Source organism: Lutra lutra, chromosome 1, assembly GCF_902655055.1.
Source record: "Lutra lutra chromosome 1, mLutLut1.2, whole genome shotgun sequence".
NCBI classification, from domain to species: domain Eukaryota; kingdom Metazoa; phylum Chordata; class Mammalia; order Carnivora; family Mustelidae; genus Lutra; species Lutra lutra.
Window position 1 is genome coordinate 50,029,198 of NC_062278.1, and position 24,244 is coordinate 50,053,441.

The window sequence follows — 24,244 nt, forward strand, 5'->3', positions numbered from 1 at the left end:
TCGGTCACAAGCTGGATGAGCATGGAGTGTGGCTGGAGACTAGGGAAATGGGAGTGATTGAATGTTTTTCTTTGAGGGCACACTGAGGAGTGGGACCCCAAGGTCTCAGGTTATCTGGGCCAGAGATTGGGAGGCCGCCATTTTCATTCCTGTCCCCCAAAGCTGTATAGAAAGTGTTCAGAGAACAAAACCTACCAAAAGCAAAACCAAGCAGATTAGCCTGGCCCCCAGCAAGGGCAGTGCAATTTTGCCTCAGGTAAAGACCTTTGAGAATCACTGCAACTCCCCCATAAGATTAGCAAGACCATCCAGCCAAGACCAAGTTGACTGATGAATAAGAATTGTGGAACTCCAGAGCTAGGAAAATACAACATATAGAATTGATGGCTTTTTCCCCATGATTCTATAGTCCTTCAAAGTTAAATTTTTTAAAGTTTATTTTTTTCTTTTTCTATTCTTTATTAATTTTTCCTCTTTCCTATTTTAACATTTTTAACTGTTTTATCTTATCAATATCTTTTTAAAAAATCTTTTGTACTTTACATTGCCATAGTCATATTCTGTCCCTTCATTGTATTTAAACTTATTTTTTGTATACATATAGGTTTCTCTTTCTTTAAAATTTTGGGATACAGCTTCTTCTAACAGATCAAAATATACCCTAAATCTAGCACATGGCTTTGTTCTAGTCTCTAGCCTGGTCACATTCATTTTTTTCTTCCCCTTTCTTTTTTCAACCAACTTCCTGTCTTATCAATTCCTTTTTTAGAATCTTTTTTAATTTTCATTTTTACAATCATATTCCATTCCTTCATTATGTTTACCTTTATTTTTGTACACATATGTTTTTCTTTCTTTAAAATTTTGGGAGATAGTTTCTTCTAACAGACAAAGTACACCCAAAATCAAGTGTGTGACTCTGTTCCATTCACCAGCTTAATTATTTTATTCATCATTTCTTCTCCCAGTTTTGAGTCTCCTCCGATTTGGTTAATGTATATATTTCTGGGGTTCTTGTATCCTTTAATATTTTGTTCTCTCATTCATCTCTTCTCATCTGGATAAAATGATAAGGTGGAAAAACTCACCCCCCCAAAAAAAGAATAAGGGGCAGTACCAATGGCTAAGGACTTAATCAACATGGACATTAGCAAGATGTCAGAATGAGAGTTCAGAATGACATTATCAAGGTGTTAGCTGGGCTTGAAAAAAAGGATGGAAGATACTAGAGAATCCCTTTCTGGAGAAATAAAAGAACTAAAATCTAACCAAGTTGAAATCAAAAAAGCTATTAATGAGGTGCAATAAAAAATGGAGGTTTTTACTACTAGGATAAATGAGGCAGAAGAGAGAATTAGTGATATAGAAGACCAAATGACAGAGAATAAAGAAGCTGAGAAAAGTAGAGATAAACAACTACTGGACCACAAGGGGAGAATTCAAGAGATAAGTGATATCATAAGATGAAACAATATTAAAATAATTGGGATCCCAGAAGAAGGGGGGGTTGGAGCAAATTATGCAGAGAATTTCCCTAATTTGGGAAAGCAGCATCAAAATGCAGGAGACACAGAGAACCTCCTTCAAAATCAATAAAAATAGGTCCATACACCATCATCTAATAGTAAAACTTAAAAGTCTCAGTGACAAAGAGAAAATCCTGAAAGAAGCTCAGGACATGAGGTCTATAACATATAATAGTAGAAATATTAGGTTGACAGCAGACCTATTCACAGAGATCTGGCAGGCCAGAAAGGACTGGCATGATATATTCAGAGTACTAAATGAGAAAAATATGCAGCCAAGAATACTATATCCAGCTAGACTATCACTGAAAATAGAAGGGGAGATAAAAAGCTTTCAGGACAAACAAAAACTAAAAGAATTTGCAAATGCCAGACATCCCTACAGGAAATATTGAAAGGGGTCCTCTAAGCAAAGAGAGAGCCTGAAAGTAACAGACCAGAAAGGAACAGAGACAATACACAGTAACAGTCACCTTATAGGCAATACAATGTCAGTAAATTCATGTCTTTAATAGTTACCCTGAATGTAAATGGGCTAAATGCTCCAATCAAAAGACACAGGGTATCAGAATGGATAAAAAAACAAGACCCATCAATATCCTGTCTGCAGGAAACTCATTTTTGACCCAAAGACACCTCCAGATTTAAAGTCATGAGGTGGAAAACAATTTACCATACTAATCAACATCAAAAGAAAGCTGGGTAGCAATTCTTATATCAGAGAAATTAGATATTAGCCAAAGACTATAATAAGACATGAGGAAGGGCACTATATCATACTTAAAGGGTCTGTCCAAAAAGAAGATCTAACGATTGTAAATATCTATGCCCCTAATGTGGGAGCAGCCAATTATATAAACCAATTAATAACAAAATCAAAGAAACACATCAACAATAATAGTAGGAGACTTTAACAGCTCCCTCTCACTGAAATAGACTGATCATCTAAGTAAAAGATCAAGAAGGAAATAAAGATTTCAAATGAAACACTTGAACAGATGGACATCATAGATATATACAGAACATACCATTCCAAAGCAACAGAATACACATTCTTCTCTAGTGCATCTGGAACATCCTCCAGAATAAATCACATCCTGCGTCAAAAATCAGGCCTCAACCAGTATCAAAGACTGGGATCATTCCCTGAATATTTTCAGACCATAATGCTTTGAAACCAAAACTCAACCACAAGAGGAAAGTTAAAAAAAAAAAAATTCAAATATAGGATGCTAAAGAGCATCCTGCTAAAGAATGAATGGGTCAACCAGGAAATGAAAGAATAATTTTTTAAAAATTCATGGAAACAAATGAAAATGAAAGCACAATAGTTCAAAAGTTTTAGGATGCAGCAAAGGCAGTCCTGAGAGGAAAGTATATAGCAATACAAGCCTTGCTCAAGAAACAAGAAAGGTCTCAAGTACACAACCTAACACTACAGCTGAAAGAGCTGGAGAAAGAACAGCAAAAAAAAAAAAAAAAAAAAAAAAAAAAAAAAAAAAAAGCCTAAATCCTGCAAAAGAGAAATAAAGACCAGAGCAGAAATCAATGAAATAAAAACCAAAAGAACAATCAACAAAACTAGGAGCTGGTTCTTTGAAAGAATTAATAAGATTGATAAACTCCTAGCCAGACTTATCCAAAAGAAAAAAGAAAGGACCCAAAATGATAAAATCATGAATGAAAGAAGAAAGATCACAAACAATACCAAAGAAATACAATTATAAGAACAAATTATGACCAGCAAATTTGACAATCTGGCAGAAATGGATGCATTCCTAGAGACATATAAACACCAAAACTGAACCAGGAAGAAATAGAAAGCCTGAACAGACCCTAAACCAGTAATGAGATTGAAGCAGTCATCAAAAACTTCCCAACAAACAAGAATCCAAGGCCAGATGGCTTTCCAGGGAAACTCTACCAAATATTTATTTTTTTAAAGATTTTATTTATTTATTTATTTGATAGACAGAGATCACAAGTAGGCAGAGAGGCAGGCAGAGAGAGAGAAGGGGAAGCAGGCTCCCTACTGAGCAGAGAGCCTGATGTGGGGCTCGATCCCAGGACCCTGGGATCATGACCTAAGCTGAAGGCAGAGGCTTTAACCCACTGAGCCACCCAGGCGTCCCTCTACCAAATATTTAAAGAAGAATTAAAAACTGTTCTCCTGAAACTATTCTAAAAAATAGAAATGGAAGGAAAACTTCCAAACTCATTTTATAAGGCCAGCATTACCTTGATCCCAAAACCAAACAAATACCCCATCAAAAAGGAGAATTTCAGAGCAATATCCCTCATCAACATGGGTGCTAAAATCCTCACCAAAATACTAGCCACCAGGATCCAACAGTACATTAAAAGGATTATGTACCGCGACCAAGTGGAATTTATTCCTGGGATGCAAGGGTGGTTCAACATTTGCAAATCAATCAATGTGATACAATACAGTAATAAAAGAAAGGACAAGAACCATAAGATACTCTCAATAGATGCTGAAAAGGCATTTGACAAAGTATAGCATCCTTTCTTGATCAAAACTCTTCACAGTGTAGGGATAGAGGGTACATACTTCAATATCATCAAAGCCATCTATGAAAACCTCACAGAAAATTTCATTCTCAATGGGGAAAAACTGAGAGCTTTCCCCTAAGGTCAGGAACAAAGCAGGGCTGTCCACTGTCACCACTTCAACATAGTACTGCAAGTCCTAGCCTCAGCAATCAAACAACAAAAAGAAATAAAAGGCATCCAAAATGGCAAAGAAGAAGTCAAACTATCACTCTTTGCAGATGATATGATACTTTATGTGGAACACCCAAAAGACTCCACTCCAAAACTGCTAGAACTCATACAGGAATTCAGAGAAGTGTCAGGATATAAAATCAATGCACAGAAATCAGTTGCATTTCTATACACCAACAGCAAGACAGAAGAAAGAGAAATTAAGGAGTCAAACCTATTTACAATTGCACCCAAAACCATAAGATACCTAGGATTAAACCTAATCAAAGAGGGAAAGAATCTGTACTCAGAAAACTATATAGTACTATGAGTACTATAGAGTACTATAGAGTACTCATGAAAAAAATTGAGGAAGACACAAAGATGGGAAAAAGTTCCATGCTCATGAATTGGAAGAACAAATATCATGAAAATGTCTATGCTACCTAAAGCAATCTACACATTTAATGCAATCCTTATCAAAATACCATCAATATTTTTCAAAGAAATGGAACAAATAATCCAAAGTTTTTATGGAACCAGAAAAGACCCTGAATAGCCAGAGGAATATTGAAAAAGAAAACCAAAGTTGGTGGCATCACAATTCCAGACTTCAAGCTGTATTACAAAGCTGTCATCATCAAGACAGCATGGTACTGGCATAAAAACAGACACATAGATCAATGGAATAGAATAGAGAGCCCAGAAATTGACTCTCAACTCTATGGTCAACTCATCTTCGACAAAGCAGGAAAGAATGTCCAATGGAAAAAAGACAGCCTCTTCAACAAATGGTGTTGGGAAAATTGGACAGCCACATGCAGAAAAATGAAATTGGACCATTTCTTTACACTGCACACAAAAGTTGACTCAAAATGGATGAAAGACCTCAATATGAGACAGGAATCCATCAAAATCCTTGAGGAGAACAGAAGCAGCAACCTCTTTGACCTCAGCCACAGCAACTTCTTCTTAGAAACATCACCAAAGACAAAATGAACTATTGGGACTTCATCAAGATCAAAAGCTTTTGCACAGCAAAGGAAACAGTCAACAAAACCAAAAGACAACTGACAGAATGTGAGAAGGTATTTGCAAATGACATATCAGATAAGGGCTAGTATCCAAAATCTATAAAGAACCTATCAAACTCAACACCTAAAGAACAAATAATCCAATCAAGAAATGGGCAGAGGACATGAACAGACATTTCTGCAAAGACATCCAAATGGCCAACAGACACATGAAAAAGTGCTCCACATCACTCGGCATCAGGGAAATACAAATCAAAACCACAATGAGATACCACCTCACACCAGTCAGAGTGGCTAAAATTAACAAGTCAGGAAATGACAGATGCTGGTGAGGATGCGGAGAAAGGGGAACCCTCCTATACTGTTGGTGGAAATGCAAGCTGGTGCAGCCACTCTGGAAAACAGCATGGAGGTTCCTCAAAAGATAAAAATAGAGCTACCCTACAACCTAGCAATCACACTACTGGGTATTTACCTTAAAGATACAAATGTAGTGATCTGAAGGAGCACGTGCACCCCAATGTTTATAGCAGCAATGTCCACAATAACCAAACTATGGAAAGAACCCAGATGTCATCGACATATGAATGGATAAAGAAGATGTGGTGTATATGTACAATGGAATACTATGCAGCCATCAAAAAGAATTGAACTCTTGCCATTTGCAATGATGTGGATAGAATTAGAGGGTATTACATTGAGTGAAATAAGTCAATCAGAGAAAGACAATTGTCATATGATCTCTCTGATATGAGGAATTTGAGAGGCAAGGAGGGGAGTTGTGGGGGTAAGGCAGGGATAAATTAAACAAGTTGGGGCTGGGGAGGGAGACAAACCATAAAAGAATTAATCTCAGGAAACAAACTGACGGCTGCTGGAGGGGAGGAGGATGAGTGGGATGGGGTGGCTAAGTATGGACATTGGGGAGGGTATGTGCTATGGTGAGTGCTGTAAATTGTGTAAGACTGATGATTCACAGACATGTACCTCTGAAGCAAATAATATATTATATGTTAATTAAAAAACAAATAAATTTTTAAAATATGCATGAATGAAAAATAAATAAATAAAACTGATCCATAAAGAAAAAGGAATCTTTCCCCATTATAAAAATTATTATTTAAATGCTGTACTAAGCTATCATCTCATCAATTTAGAAAATTTAATTACCTTTGGAAAACTATTGCCTTGAAGTACCTGATTTATACTTAATATGAATAAAGGATGACAATTGGCTTTCACTGGAAAGAAGAAAGAATTAAGAAGCTAACTCTCTCCAAGAGAGAACAGTAGAATAAATAAGGAGACAAACAATTAACTTATGACCAAACTTCAACATCAATTTTATATGTGCCCTTTAAAGGGGTCAGTGATGTGATAGGGTTCATGTGGGTTCAGGTATTCCTGCTGTGCTTAATTTCATCTTTGAAATAGTAGATTCATTCAACATGTACTGAGCATCTAAAAGCAACTACTAAGTGCCAGTCACTTTTCTAGCTACCGGGAATAGAGCAGTTCACAAAATGAACAAGGTCTCTGACTTCATGGGGTCTTTAGTGCACTCTAATTTAATATAATTACAATAGAACATTATGAATATATTGATATCCAAATGTATAAAGCAGTCATCTTGTATGTACCCACAACTCAAACACATAGTACCCAGCTGTGATCCTCATTTTGGTCACCAACACTTCTTTCCTAAGAATCAAGCCAAAATAACAAAAGTTGCCTCTTTAGCCACAGAGTCAGACTTGAACCAATTTCTAGACCTGTTTTGGCTTTTTCTCTTTGGTCTTATTTTGTATCAGACTACGTCATCATTGTACCAATCCCCATTCCCCTACTCTGGAGAGCCATCCTCCTCCACTGAGAAAATGCCTCCAGCAGCAGGCCAGTGGCAGGAGCACACCAGCTGCTTCTGATAGGCTCAGTGTCCTCAAAACCTTGCTGTCGTTCCCCATTTCATCACATGACTTCTTTGACTTGTATTTTCTTAAAAGGACGGTATTTGTTGTGATGAGCACTAGGTGTTATATGTAAGTGATGAATCACTAAATTCTACTCCTGGGAACAATATTACATTATATGTTAAATAAAAATTTGAAACAAAAGAAGGTAAAAAAAAAGAATAATAATGATGCAAACAATAACCTGGAAATCAAAGGGTTATCCTGCTTCCCCTATAACCTCCATTCAAAACAATTATACAGAATTCTCTGACTGTGGTCCAGCCTGGATCTTACTGTGACATGGACATCTATGGCCATCTTAGCTTCCTGGGAAAAGGCAATGTGAACCTGGATTTCTTTATTGGGCATGAAGTAATAGGAAAAGCAACATGTACCATGAAATGGCCAACTCAGTATGGTATAGTTGAAGACTGTCACTTGATGGAAAGGTCTATGGAGCAAGTGTTCTTTAAATATGTAAAGCAGAATTTGAAAGTCATTGCTTTCTGCTGATTAAACCTCCACTAAATGCTCCAGAAAACAGAATACATTGTTAAAATAATATTCAAGCCCTACAAAACTTCAGGCTTATACATAGCCATGCAGGCTGCTCTTGCATAGGCAGCATCCCGAGCATCAAAACAAGTAAGAAAATTGATAGTGACTGGTGTGGTGACCATATAGTGAAGATGGTACCACTCCTGTCCTTCCTGGAGCTGAAGGACCTGTGATCTGCAGCTGTGGCAGGCACATTCCAATCACAGGGCAAGTTATAACATATTTCATTGAGCAACTGCTGAGAGGCTGAGAAGTAGGAATTCCTCTAGAGCAATCCCTGGAAACAGCTATGGAAGTAAAGAAGGGCTGTAATTACGTCTGCCCTGATTTAGGAAAAGAATTCAACAAGTATGACATAGGAAAGCCAAGTGGATTAAACAGTCTACTGGAATCAAGGCAATCTCAAAGAAAGAATTTTCCACTGACGTTACTTATGATGGATCCTTGGGACCTGCATTCTTTTTCATCCAGAATTTGCTAATCCTGACTTCACACAACCTACCCAAAAAAGTACTGGATGAAGCAATTCAGAATTATCTGATTGGTGCCAGGGCTCTCTCTACAATAATACTGATGTCCCTGAACTGGATGTGGAAGGACTTGGAATGCACTTTCCTATTCTGAAGGGAAAAGGTGACCAAGTAAAAGATAAATTTCAAAAAGTAGCCTCATGTACAATGAAGGGAATGCATTTAATGCCACTCAACCGTACACTTCAAAATACTTAAAATGGTAAGTTTGTGCAATGTTCATGTTTCCACAATCAAAGAAATAAATTTAAGAGAAAATTTTCAGGCAGCCTCATGACACTTGCCGTTACTCATTTATGGGGATTTCAGTATAATTAGGACAAGGGATTTCAGTAATTAGAAATTGCTACCATCCTCATCCAAAGGTTTATGTTGTAAGTGCTTTTAGAACTAAAAAGTTAGTGCATCAGATTAAGTCTAATTACTTGCATTCTTTTTCTTGCCAGAAGATTTCAAGCAAAGACAAGACTGCTGGACCAGTTTAAAAGAAAAAAACAAAGGTGATGCTCACAATACTCAGGTACTATTGCACCAGGTTCAGCCACTGCTGGAGACTTCTTCCGGGTTCACATGTCTAAGCAGGTCCCACCAACCCAACAGGTGCAAGGCAGAAACAGGGAGGTCCCGCATGTGCACAGTGGTCTGCTTCTAAGGGAGATGTTATGACCTCTCTTACAACCTGTCTTGTGAGAGAAATGACTGGCAATGCTGAAGCTGAATCACATCTCCACTAGCTGATTTGGGATTGGTTTTAATGGACCAGCTCCCTCTATGTTTTTTTCTTTCTTTTCTTTTTTTTTTTTTTTAAGATTTATTCATTTGACAGAGATCACAAGTAGGCAGAGAGGCAGGCAGAGAGAGAGAGAGAGAGAGAGGAGGAAGGCGGCTCTCTGCTGAGCAGAGAGCCCCATGTGGGCCTCGATCCTAGGACCCTGGGATCATGACCCGAGCTGAAGGCAGAGGCTTTAACCCACTGAGCCACCCAGGAGCCCCTTCTTGTGTGTGTGTGTGTGGTGTGTGTGTGTGTGTGTGTGGTGTGTGTGTGGTTTTTGGTGTCTGATTTCTTCACTAACATGATGTTTTCAAGGTTCATCCATGTGTAGCATATATCAATACTTCATCCCTTCACACAACCTGTCTAGTTCAGGCTGCTGTAACAAATAACATAGACTGGGTGGCTTACACAACAAACATTTAGTTCTCATAGTGCTGGAGGCTGGAAAGTCCGATATCAAGGTGCTAGCAGATTTATTCCTTGGCTTGTAGCTGGCTGCCTTCTCACTGTATCCTGACATGGTGGAGAGAGGAAGCTCTAGTGTCTCTTCCTTTTCTTATAAGGGCATAATTCCACCATGGGGGCTCATGACTTCATGACCTCATCTAAACTTAATTACTTCCCAAAGTCCCCACCTCCTCATATCATCATAAGGGGGGTAAGGATTTCAACATATGAATTTGGGCAGGAGACAAAATTCAGCCCATAACACAACACAATAATATTCCTTCATACAAATTCATTATATTTTATTATCCATCATCAGCTGACTGGCATTTGGGTTGTTTCTGCTCTTTAGCTATTATGAATAATAATGCTATGAACACTTGTGTATATATTTTGTGGGGACACAGGCTTTCAATTTTCTGGAGAATATACTTGGGATTGGAATCACTAGCTCATACAGTAATTGTTTTACCACCTGAGGACTTGCCAATCTGATTTCCCAAGTGGCTGCACCATTTACAATCCTACCAGCAATATATGAGGGTTCCAATTTCTCCAAATCATCACTTACACTTTTATTGTCTGTCTTTTATTATAACCATCCATCCTAGTGGGTATGAAGTGGTATCTCATTGTGGCTTTGATTTGCATTTCCCTAATGACTAATAATGTTGAGCATCTTTTTGTGTGTTTATTCGTCATTTGTATATCTATCTTCTTTGGAGAAATGTCTATTTGAATCTTTGCCGATTTTTAATTGGGTTATTTGTCTTTTGGTTATTGAGCGTAAGAGCTCTTTACATATTCTGAATATAAATCCCTTACTAAATATATGATTTGTGAGTATCTTATCCCATTCTTTGGATTGTCTTTTTACTTTCTTGATAGCATCCTTAAAAGCACAAAAGGTTTTTTTTTTATTTTGATTATAAATTGTTTTTTAAGAAGTCTTTAGAGATCTGGATCTGGAATAATGTTTTCCTAACATGTAATGAATGGTTTCATAAAACTTTATAGCAGGTAGGAAAGTAATTCAGGAGAATATTACAAGAAGAACTTGAGAACCTAGATGATAATTAACTAAAAGGAAAAATATTTTTCATGGGCAGGAAATTAATTACACATAGTTAAATTATAAGAATAAAGGCTCTGTAATAAGTGTTTACTTCTTTTCATACATGCAAATGCACATAAAATAGATTGCAAGAAGTTATTTTACAAACACAAGCCAGAGAAAAATGGTTTTTTCATTGTTTGCCTCAAAACCTAAGTGTTATTGAAGGTAAAATAGAGTTGATAACTCAGGTTAATGGACTGGTATCCATAAATGATACACGGCTATATTTAAAAAGTTATTAGTCTAATATTCTAAACCATGGTTAATGATATTTTAATCATAAAAGTTGCTCTTGTAATAAAACTTTCTGGTTAATTTCTCCCCTCTCTTTGGAATCTTTGGTAGTTAAAAAACAAAAAAAGGTAAATTCAATACATGTCTGAAACTTTTCCAAGAGTTCATGCAGAGCATACAAAGTTAACAGTTTATAAATTATCCTTACCACTAGAAAGAAAACAGACGCAAGAAAATCAGAACTTCTATAGTGGTCACTCCTGCTAAAATACTTCTTCAATGTCCTTTGAGCTATTCATCTCCTTTTTTTTTTTTTTGAGTTGTAACTTAAATATGACATTCTATTAGTTTCAGGTATACAGCATAATGGTTTATTATTTGTATATATTGTGAAATTATCACAATAAGTCTAGTTAACATCTGTACCACACATAATTAAAAACTTTTTTCTTGTGATGAGAACATTTAAGATCTACTCTCAGTGACTCAGAAATATACAATATAGTAATTATAGTCACTATGCTGAACATTATACCTCCATGACTTATTTATCTTATAACTGGAAGTTTGTACCTTTTGACCACCTTCACCCATTTCACCCAACCTCCACTCTCCATCGCTAAACTGTTCTCTGTATTCTATGAGCTCTGTTGTGGGTGGTTTTTTAGATTCACATGTAAGTGAGATCATACAGTATTTGTTTTTCTCTGTCTGACCTATTTCATTTAGCATAATGCCCTCAGGGCCCACTCATATTGCTGCAAATGGCAAGATTTCATTCTTTTTTAGGACTGAATGTTTCATTGTGTGTATAGATACCACATCTTTATGCATTCATCTATAGATGGACACTTAGGTTGCTACTATGTCTTAGCTATTGTCAATAATGCTGCAATGAACATGGGGGTGCACCTATATTTTTGAATCAGTGTTTTCATTTCTTTCAGATAAATGCCAAAAAGTGGAAATGCCCGATCATATGGTATTTGATTTTTAATTTCTTGAGAAATCTCCATATTATTTTCCATGGTGGTATAACAATTTACATTCCCATCAATAGTGCATGAGGATTGCCTTTTCTCTACATCCTCACCAACACTTGTCACTGCTTGTCATTTTGATAAAAACCATTCTAACAGGTGTGAGGTAATGCCTCGTTGTGGTCTTACTTCGCATTTCACTGACAATTAGTGATGTTGAGCACCTTTTCATGTATCAGCTGGACATACGAACATCTTTTTTTTTTTTAATTTCTTTTCAGCGTAACAGTATTCATTGTTTTTGCACCACACCCAGTGCTCCATGCAATACGTGCCCTCCCCAATACCCACTACCTGGTTCCCCCAATCTCCCACCCCCCGCCCCTTCAAAACCCTCGGGTTGTTTTTTAGGGTCCATAGTCTCTCATGGTTCACCTCCCCTTCCAATTTCCCTCAACTCCCTTCTCCTCTCCATCTCCCCATGTCCTCCATGTTATTTGTTATGCTCCACAAATAAGTGAAACTGTATGATAATTGACTCTCTCTGCTTGACTTATTTCACTCAGCATAATCTCTTCCAGTCCCATCCATGTTGCTACAAAAGTTGGGTATTCATCTTTTCTGAGCATAATACTCCATAGTGTATATGGACCACATCTTCCTTCCATTCGTCCATTGAAGGACATCTTGGTTCTTTCCACAGTTTGGCACCCGTGGCCATTGCTGCTATAAACATTGGGGTACAGATGGCCCTTCTTTTCACTACATCTGTATCGTTGGGGTAAATACCCAGTAGTGCAATTGCAGGGTCATAGGGAAGCTCTATTTTTTAATTTCTTAAGGAATCTCCACACTTTTCTCCAAAGTGGCTGCACCAACTTGCATTCCCACCAACAGTGTAAGAGGGTTCCCCTTTCTCCACATCCTCTTCAACACATGTTGTTTCCTGTCTTGCTAATTTTGGCCATTCTAACTGGTGTAAGGTGGTATCTTAATGTGGTTTTAATTTGAATCTCCCTGATGGCTAGTGATGATGAACATTTTTTTCATGTGTTTGATAGCCATTTGACATACGGACATCTTTGAAAAAAATGTCTATCCATATCCTCTGCCCATATTTTAATCACACTGGTTGTTTTTTGGTCTTTGCTATTAAGTTGTATGAGTTCTTTATATATTTTGGATATTAACCCCTTATCAGATATTTGATTTGCATATATTTTCTCCCATTTGGTAGATTGTCTTTTCATTTTGTTGACGGTTTTCTCTGCTCTCCAGAACCTCTCTGCTCTTTAGTGTAATATTAAACACCAAGATGGCACAAGTTATGGACAAATTTTTTATAATAATACTGTATCATCTGTATGATATCATTTGTGTAATACTAAAGTATCATTTGTATCATGCCATTATTGCAAGAATATGAAATTTATCTTTCCTGAGAAAGATGCATTCAGATTTTGGTATACGTTAGTTCTCAATTTATTTCTATTTTTTTCTCAAGAAAAAGGCTGAAACATTAAATGAATCAAAATGTTAAGAACTTCACATGAAGTCTTACATTAAACCTCAGCTCTAATAAACTAGAGCCACAACTCACACAATTTGTACACCCTCCATTCTCTAGCTGCTTCTGAAAAGAATGGAAATGCTTCTGAGTAACACCCTTTAGTGAGTGAGTTTTGATACTCTCATTGAGTCTCACCTTTCTACCCAGTGTCCTGATTCCATCAAGTTCACCTTAGTTTTGTGGTTGGCAGTCCATGCCAGAAATTTATAGGACAATAAAAATCCCTATAGTGGCATGTCATCCTTCCATTTTAGAACAAAACCTCCTTCACCATCATTAATGTATAGAGTTATGTTCATGTTACTTTGTTTATAGTTCTGGAAAGAATAAGGAAAATGATGGATGGTATGGCAAATTGGTGATCTGCTTCTATCCACCCATCAAGCAGTCATTAATTATGTGTTGTGTCTCCAACATATAAACCTAAAACATGATTATTGTCCTCGTGGAGGTTGCAACACAATTGGGAAGTCAAGATACATACACAAAAACTTTTAGGTAGGAAGAAGCAGGCATCAGGAAGGACATGGTATGGTGTCTCCTTGCTTGATCTATTGCATAGTACACCCATGTTTTGATTAACCTTGTTTGCTCCTGATATTAGCTACATTGATCCAAGGTCCTTCCTGATCCTAATTTTCAGGTAACTGAGGAGAAATCTTTTGTCCCTATTACTTCCAGAGCACAATATTCCACTACTAGGTTCTCTGAAAATCTGAGAGGTCATTACTCTATCTATGCACGTTATGCTAGAATGGACCACAGTCCTGCCTTGTGACCTCAGTTTTATGCAGATTTCACCCTGGCTCTGGCTTAAGATCCAAATAGGGGTCCGAGAGGGTTAAGCTCAAGACCAACCTGGGAAAACTACCCATGATGTACTCAAATCACCTCTTACCCCTGATGATGACCTATAGTCCTTAGGCTAAGCTCATGTATTATATCTGGATTCTCCAGAGAAACTCAACCAATAAGGTGGTTATTATAAGGAATTGACCTATGATTATGGAGGCTAAGAAATCTCAAAATCTGCCAGAGACCCAGGAAAGCCAATGGTATAAATTCCAATCCAAGGGCAGGAGAAGACTATGTCCCAGTTCAGCAAGCAGGCAGAATGATAAAAGGAGGATTTCCTCCTTCCTCAACCTCGGTATTCAGGCCCTCAGTGGATTGGATAATGATGTCCACCCACATTGGAGAGGGCAGTCTACCTTTTTGAGTACAACAATTTAAATATTAATCTTATCCAGAACACTCTCACAGACACAACCAGAAACAATGTTTAATTGGGCCACCCTATGTCAGTCAAAACTGACACAAAAAATTAACCATTGCACACATACACACAAAATTAACCATCATATGTGCCCTATTCTTCTTTCCTTCATAATAATTTCTCCCCAGTCTTTAATGCAAATGACCCTACAGGAGATGAGCCCAGGATCTTTCCTCCAAACACATTTATTTTGACTGATAATTGAGATGTTTGAAGTAGAATCATCACTACAATATTTTTTTAGCTTAGGACCTGACACAATCAGACTTCTCCTATCCATCCAACCTTACTCTCCTTTGTTATCTGCAGTGGGTGATAGTGTCTCCCCCAAAAGATATGTCTAAGTCCTAACCACTATCAATATGATCTTTTTATGGAAATAACATCTTCACAAAGGATCTTTGGGTAAAATTATTCTGGATTTAAGGTGAGCCCTAAATCCAATTATTGGTGTCCTTGTGGAGAAAGGAGAGGGAAATTTAAGCCATGGAGACACAGGGAAGAAGACATGTGAAGACAGAGGCAGAAACTGGAGTAGTGCATATATGAGCCAAAGAACAACAAGGATTGCTGACAGATACCAGAAGCTAAGAGATGGGCATTGAATGGTTTCTCCCTCAAGACCTTCGGAAAGAACCAATTCTGCCAACACCTTGCTTTCAAACTTCTATCCTCCATAACTGTGAGAGAATATGTTTCTATTGTTTCAAGCCACCAAATTTATGGTGGTTTGTTACAGCAACCATAGGGAATGAATATTCTAGCTAATAGTCTCCTCAAAGTTCCTGAAATATATTATTCTCTTTCCTACCTCCATACATCTGTTTATTTTCCCACCCCAAAATGCCATATCCTTCACCTTTTCATTTATCCTTCCTAGCCTTCAGAAACTTTCTCAATCCTACCTAGTCCAAGCAACCTTCTCCAGCTGTTCTTACCCACTTATATTCTTAACTGTACGTATTGATATATATTATATTCTGTCTTTCCCTACAAGTTAAGTTTCTGTGACTTGTTTTCCTAAAGAAAGCAAAACTTCCATGAGTACAGATTCCTATGCTGCACCCATATAACCTTAAACTAGCAAGCAATTGACAAAGATATATTCAATTACTCTGAATCAGTGTATAACCCAAGAGAATGGGGTTCACAGCTACAGCACCACTAATATTAAAAGCAAAATCTCAGTGATCTTACTATAGACTCACTCCCAGGCTGAATCTGTTGTAGCCCAATTCAAAGAGAATGATTGAGATTTCAGGTCATTCCCCTGAAGCACTACTCAAGGCTAAACTTCCACTCCAAAAGCTGTTACTGTCACCCTATCTTGTTTTGTGAAATAAAAAGGGAAACTATGGAGGTTCCCACAGCAAGACTTTATAATTCCTATAGCATCACAGTAATTACTGATACTGAAGATTATTGGTGCATTTAAGTTGCAGAAGGCAGAGGCTGTTGAAGTTTTGTATCAAAGAAGTAGAAAATAAAATGAATGAACCTGACCTCAAGAAAAAAACTTTAAAACCTCCTTCATGATCAAAGCATGAATGAAACACTTTCTTTGAGTAGAATGGTCTTGAATGGATATTTGCAAATTATCATTATATTTCTTCCTTCTTTGGTCCCAAACCATTTAGACAAATTTATCATCTCCATAACTTCTCACCTTTGTATTTTCAGGACTCCCAAGTAGGAACCCATGACATTCCCTATAAAACACAGGGAACCTGAGGTCTTCAAGTGTGAAGCTAACCTTGCTCCAGGAAAGGACTTAGAAAGGAGTTATGGACCAGTTGTCAGAGATGCCATTAGGACAAGATGCACAGCAGATGTTTCTCCCTCTGGCCTATTCTGTTAATACAGTATGAGCTGTAATGTGACTAAGTGGGTGGGATTGGGAGGACACCATAGAGGACATATTATTGAGACATAAAATCTTCATGGAAGTTTCCCTCTCTGAGTCAGCCTTAGGCCAGAACATTGCCTGCCTTCTGTGGTATAATGGAATCCATGTGGTCCATAAAATCTTCCAAGATCTACAAACCAAGCAGTCATTGCCTCTCCCAAATTATCCAAAAATCCAAAGGGGTGTTCCTGGGTGATACAACTCTTCAACTTACCACCAAAACTAGCTAAGCAAAGATTTCACATCCACGCTCCACAAGTCCCACAGAGAAGACTTCACAGTCCATCTGCCCCTCCCACTAACCCAGGTGTCAGTGTTTCTGCAAAGTGCAAGTGCGTCTTCTCTATTTTATGCTTGGTCAGGATAAGTTCCCAGGAAAATTGAGTCTCAAAAGAGTTGAGTCTCAACTCTCATGTTCTCTCTTTCTCTATCTCTCCCTCCATCTTTTTCCCTCTCCCTTCCTCTTCCTCTCCCCTTCATGCTTTCTCTCTCTCTCTCTCTCTCTCTCTCACACACACACACACACACACACGCACACACTCTTGAAGGGCCAGTTTTGGCTCATTATTTCCTTTTCCATAATTCACATTCCTTCAACAGGTTACCAAGCATCAAAAAGCTTTCCCAAGACACTGGGGGAAAAAAGCCCTGGCCTCTTTACATACAGATATGTATAACACACAGGGCCCTCTTGCTGAGTGTGTGGGTACAATACACACATGCACAGAGCTGCAAGGATGGCTGACTAGCACAAATCCCACCAACCACCATCTTGCTGGGTCTTCCAGGTCTTCATAGAAAATTCTCTCTCAAAGACCACCAGCCTTTTCCTGAAATCTGGCCTCTACTGTTAACACTCGGGTGTCTGCAAATAATTTTTGTACATTCCAGAATAGTGGTTCTCAACCTGGACTGCACATTAGAATCACCCAGAAAATTTTCTCAAAAAGGTCATGCCTGCCTACCCTAAAGATTCTGGTTTAATTAGCCAGGGACATACTCTCAGATCAGGGGATTAAATGTTCCCAGGTAACTATGATGTATGACCCAGGTCAAGAGGACCTGAGTAGAAGGGAGCAGGTCAGTTCCAGCCTCATTTTACAAATGGCCCACAGCCTTTATGTAAATTCATAATTGCAAATAGATTTGAGAAGCAAGTGAGATGCTAACTACTCTCACCATAAGTATCTTAACCCTGCTTCTGCCCACCCATTACAACTACTTACTTCTCAATTATGGTCAAAAACAAATATAAAAAATATTTTTGTAAACAACACTGTGTCTCCTTTCATTTACTGTCTCAGTAGGAAAATGTTAACTGTTAGCTTTGTATTAGGTAGTCAAGTGAAAAAAATATACCATTAAGGGACGTCAGAATGTGTTCCTCATATAATCTCATCCCTTATTCACTCATTGTTATTCAAATTCATATTCAAAGCAGGAGAAAGAGTTATAGCTTTCCTATTTTGTGCAACTGTATGCTATTTCAATTAGCAGCAAGCACAGTTAATTATCTGAAAGGTCTTCAATTATTAGAAGCAAATAGTTTCTCCTAAAAATGCTAATAAATAACACCATTACATGACATATGGTCATAAGCCTGCTCCAAGTGAGGACAAGGCCAGTTTATCAGATTTTCCCCTGCCTCATAAAGTTCTCCACTCTTTCAGAGCCTGAAATTTAATTGCAAAGAGAAACTATAAACGATGCTGCAGAGTACATGAGGAAGAATTAGCCATCATCTTTATTTATGAGTATTCTAAACAAAGAAGCTAGTAAATATGGATATAGTGAATGTCTCCCAGGCCACACCAACTGGAGGGTAAAAATAGGGTCACCATATGTTATAAACAGGGTTTGTTGGCTTTGTTCTCCAATAACTCTGCCAAAACTCTGGTCCCCTCTTAGATAAATCTCAAAGAATGCTGGGAGCCTTCAGTGGGTACGAGAACTCTGGTTTGTATTTGCCATGAATAGCTGCCTTTTCCTCTGGCCTGCCCAAGCTCACAAATGTGACAGTGCCTATCTTGGAGGACCACAGGGTTGTGAGCTATCACAACCTGCTAAAGATGTAGCACCTGTTCTAAGACTGCCACGGTCACACTGTGGAGGTACAGCCTTTACCCCTCGAATGGATGCTATCATACAGGCAATCACCTTGCCCTGGGACTTAAGCATGACTCCATGGAGTCTGAGCCAGGGAACAATATGGTTGAAAGGCATTGGCTTTATTTAAAATCATCCTTCTTATCCCTCCCCTCCGGCTTTGGTCCATTCTCCTAGAATCAAGTATGTGTCTTCATTTTCTCTTACCATATTTTTTTAAGTTTTTTTTTTTTGGTTAAGATTTTATTTATTTGACAGAGAGAGAGACAGCAAGAGGAAGTACAAGCAGGGAGAGCGGAAGAAGGAGAAGCAGGTCTCCCACTGAGCAGGGAGCCCAACTCTGGGCTTGATCCCAGGACCCTGGACATGACCTGAGCCAAAGACAGACACTTAACGACTGAGCCACGCAGGCGCCCCTCTTACCACATTTTTAGTGAAGATTCTCCAGTTTACCAATTCACTCCTCCTTACTCGTAGTCCTCCATATATATTCATTCACTCATTCATTCATTCATTCATTCATAGCCTATGCTAGACATCATTGAGGATTCAACAATGACCTGGATGGATACAGTCCTCTCCTCACAGACTGAGTGCTACAAGTTGTACGATAGGGAAGCCCAAGGCGCTGTGCACACACAGAGGACAGGCACTTATTTGTGTCATCAAGGAAAGGTGCTCAGAGGAAAGAAATGACCTCAAAACACAAACTTAACAGAAGAGTAGGACCCAGGCAGCCAGGGCAGAGCAGGAACAAGAGGACAAAGAGAGGGTTGGATGATGAAAAGAGGAAGGGGCAACTCCAGAAATAAAGAACGTCATATACAAAGCCCCAGAGGTTAGGTAGAACATATCAAATTCCAAAAATAATCCCAGAAGACTCATTTCCACCAAAATTTTAACTTTCTGCTCCAACAACTTATAACCACAAGGACTTGATCTCCTTCTTTGAGAAGGTTTTAAATAAGGACAGGGTCTTAAGTCAGATGAAAACAGATTAATGACAGAATACCTATTAAATTTAAATTTCAGATAACAATAATTTTTGGTGTAAATATGCTTCAAATATCACACAGGATATACTTATACTAAAAAATATTTTCTGTTTATCTGGAATTCAAATGTAACCACATGTACTGTATTTTTATATGCTAAGTCTGGCAACTGTAAATCATGAAAATGACCACATTCACTGGAAAATCAATTGGAAAAAGAAGAGATAAGATTACAAAAGCAGACATCAATGGTAAAAACATAAAAAATTCAACTTACAGAAAAAAAGACTACAACAGGCCAAGCAAATTTCCTTGTCTGAGTTCTAAATAACTAAAACCCATGAGAAGGCTCTACCATAGCAATTAGAGGGTTTGTCGCCAGAAGCACTTTATAAAGAGCAGGACTGCAGAGAAAGGATCCCTAAAACTGAGACCCCAGCTCCCTAGTAACCACCAGCTCAGGTAATGAACTCGATACCAACAGGAGACCTGAAGTCATTGAAAAACAGGGCCAGCCATCCCTAGATTCCTTGTCACACACAGCCAAGTGCTGACTGCATCAGGGTTCTTGAGAGCTCTGATGGTGGAAACACATCTAAGTGCCTGTGTGTTTATCTTCATATGTCTCACTATAATGTAGCCCACTGCCCACATTTCAGGTCCAGTCTCAATACATAGGCCTTACCTCTGTCTCAGCAGGAAATGGATGAAAATCAGCATGTCCTCAGGGAGATAAAAAGTTTATACCAGCAGAAAACAAACAAAACAAAACAAATGCGGAATAAGGAGGGGAAAGGTTTTCTGCTTTCTTAGTCCCGATCTAAAGAACAGTAGTGTTTGATGAAGAAATTAAATAGAAAGGAGGGGAGTTATAAATAAAATTTAATAGAAAAATTTCTGGGTATTTAATGCCTCTGTTAGACTGGTTTAGGGCTCTGTGTGTGTCTGTGAGAAAGAGAAAGAAAGAGACAGAGTTCAAGAGATTAATATGATAGACACAAAAGAAAGATTAAAAACAAAATATTCTTATTCTGTTGCAATATCTATAAAATTGTTGACCTTAAGTGGAAACGTACTAAATTTGAGAACAGAGAACAAAACCAATAAATTTCATAAAACTGTACTGAATGCCAGGTATTGAAAGTCTTACCAAAGCAGACATCTGCTTCCATCTCTAAGAGACAAGAGAGATATACTCTCTAAAAACAATATACATATACATATACATATACATATACATATACATGTATAGATATACGTATGCATATCTAAAAGACACAAAAACAAGAAGTTACAAAGTGCAAATGCACAGCCCCTGTTTTCAAACCAAGATGCACCTTCCTGGTCTGTAATTCATTTATTCCTCAACCCCAGTCTTCTGCCCCAGACGCTTTAAATTCCACAAGGACCTGAAGGTCTCAGTTTTGCACATTCAGTCCTAATCTGAAATTATGGCTTGGAGTCCAGCTTTGAATGGTTCAAATGCCTACAAGCCCCACTTTTAATTCCTTACCCCCTTCAATCCATCCTCTCCCCAAGAAACCTAAGTATACTCATCCCCAGGCTTCAGAGAGACAGCCTCTTCTTTCCAAAAGTAAACAGAGCCGTCAGGTGAGTCATGCAAGCTGATCTTCCCGTCCAGTTCTTAGTATCACATTAAAATGAAAAACAGGGTTTGCTCGTAAGTTTCATATTCATAAACTTGAATATATATTGTAATTTTTTACATTTAAAAGGTTGGATTCTTTCTGGAGATAGTCACAAAATATATTAAGAAAAAAGAAAGTTAAGCTTTGCTTGTATGAAATAATGTAAAATAGAGGTGGGCCATGTTAAAAATTATCTCAGATGGACAGTCTAATGAACCAAAATTGCTATGTTTTCAAATAAAATCATCTAAAGCAATGTGAACATTGACTTAAAATAGATAGTTATTCCCCATCCTTTTCTTTTTTTAAGAAATAGTTTTCTTATTTCAAAAATATTAATGGAAGTTTGGGAAACCAAAAGCACAAAGAAGAATATTTAAATTACCCATAATCCCGGGGCACCTGGGTGGCTCAGTGGGTTAAAGCCTCTGCCTTCGGCTCAGGTCATGATCCCAGGGTCCTGGGATCAAGCTCCGCATCCGGCTCTCTGCTCTGCAGGGAGCCTGCTTCCTCCTCTCCCTCTGCCTGCCTTTCTGCCTACTTGTGATCTGTCAAATAAATAAGTAAAATCTTAAAAAGTAAATAAATAAATAAATTACCCATAATCCTACCCCTTAGAAATAACCACCATTAAATAATATGTTGGTATTTAGCCTCCTAGTCTTTTGTTTTGTATTTACATGATGTTCCTATAAAATGAGATCATCCTGTGTTTGTTGTTTAGTAACAACTTTACCAATAAACATATATACAGGTAATATATAGATATATAGATATAGATAGATAAAGATACTTCTAAAACACATAGGTAATTTTTAAGCACTGTAAATATTTAATTGCTTAAGTAGAAATGCATTAAATTTGGCAAATGGAAACACTTGTTATTTTGTGATGTGTCTTCATTTAGAGAGTTTGAGAGTTTAGCTGCATCCCTCCATTTTAGTTCTCTCTTGCTTGCTCATGTTCTCTCTCACTCTTCTCCCCTATCAGCAGTAATAAATGTAACATCCCCTTAACTAAACTTTTTGCACATCTAGTTATTTCCTTGACATAAATTCTTAGAAATATAATTACTGGATCAAAGGGAATTTACTCTGATTTCTGAACAAATGTTTGTTTTTCTCCTGTTATGTCCCAGGATTAAGCAAGAGCCCCACAAAGGTCTTTTCAATGATGCATGCAGTTTACATGCATGTCTCTCGTTGTGTGATTCACTTACAATTTCTAATTCCATCCTACCAAGTGAAAGATATTCAGCACATGTATATTTAATTATTTTTTAAAGATCAGAATCATTGGAACTCTCTTACGCTGAAAGCTCCAGCCATTTCTAGTTCATTAAACTATATCATAAAATTAAATCAATTCATAGGAGGAACTTTACATTGTAAAGTTAAGGAGCTAATTCTGTCCCTAAGTAATATAGAAAACTATGTTATTTTAAACTCTAAAGTCAATGAACTGCGGGCACATACAACAACATGAGAGAATCTTATAGGCTTTATGTTGATCAGAAGCTAAACCAAAAAGAGTACGTATTTATGATTCCATTTTTGCCAAGTTCAAGAATAAATGGAACTACTAGGGATAGAAGTCAAAATAATGTTTACTTCTCAGGGTCAAGGAAAATGATACTGACTGGGAAGCAGCCCAAGGAGAGCCATCTTACGTATTGGAGATACTTTATCTACTGGTCTGGATAATGGTTACATAGGTATACATAAAAAAAACTACTAAAATTTACATGCAGGGCCTGGTGGCTCAGTCAGTTAAGTGTCTGACTCTTGATTTCAGCTCAGGTCATGATCTCAAGGTTGTGAGATCAGCCCTGCATCGGGTTCCATGCTAAATGCGGAGTCTGTTTGAGATTCTCTCTCTCTGTCTCTCTGTCTCCCTTTGCCCCTCCCCCCACACAAGCTCATGCTCTCTCTCAAATAAATCTTCAACAGAAGAAAAAATTTAATTAAAAAACTATTATTTACATATAAAAATTGAACAATACACTTAAAGTTTGTGGACTTTCAATTCACATACTTTATTCTTATATATTATAGCTTATTTTTTTAAACTCAAAAAAATCTAAGTTCAATATCAATGACTTACATACTACGGATTATGTTTCCTAGGGCTGATATGATAAAATACCACAAATGAGTGCCTTAAAACATCAGAAATTTATTATGTCACAGTTCTGGGTTCTACAAGTTTGAAACCAATGTGTCAGCAGGGCCATGTCCCTATAAAATCTGTAGGGTGATCCTTTCCTTGCCTAGTCCTAGCCTCTGGCAGTTTGCCAGCAATCTTTGGCATTCCTTGGCTTATAGATGCATCTCTCTGATCCTCTGTCTTCACATGGCCATGTGCTTATAAGAACACCAGTCATGTTGAATTATGGGCCCACCCTATTTCCTCATCTAATTATATCTGCAGGCGCCCTGTTTTCAAACAAGGTCACATTCTCACTGGGGGACTAGGACTTCAACATATATTTTGGGAAGATGCAATTCAACCCATTAAATTTCACAGTATTGTTTTTAAGGTTTTTATTTATTTATTTACTTGAGAGAGAGAGAAAAAATGAGAGAAAGAGAGAGAGAGAGAGCATGAGAAGGGGGAAGGTCAGAGGGAGAAGCAGACTCCCTGCCAAGCAGGGAGCCTGATGTGGGACTCAATCCTGGAACTCCAGGATCATGACCTGAGGCGAAGGCAGTCACTTAACCAACTGAACCACCCAGGCACCCCACAATATTGTTTTTAAATTGTCTTTCAAAAACTTAAATTCTGCACCAGGAACCAAAATGAAGAAAATGGTATCTGGAAGGTTTTCTATGAGAGTTGGCAGTGAACAGACTGCCTTTGCAAGGA

General features: G+C 37.8%; 1 pseudogene; it reads left to right on the forward strand.

Moving 5' to 3' along the window:
- The first annotated feature begins 7,587 nt into the window (after window positions 1-7,587).
- Window positions 7,588-8,418, forward strand: LOC125095942 (actin-related protein 3-like; annotated as a pseudogene).
- The last annotated feature ends 15,826 nt before the right edge of the window (window positions 8,419-24,244 follow it).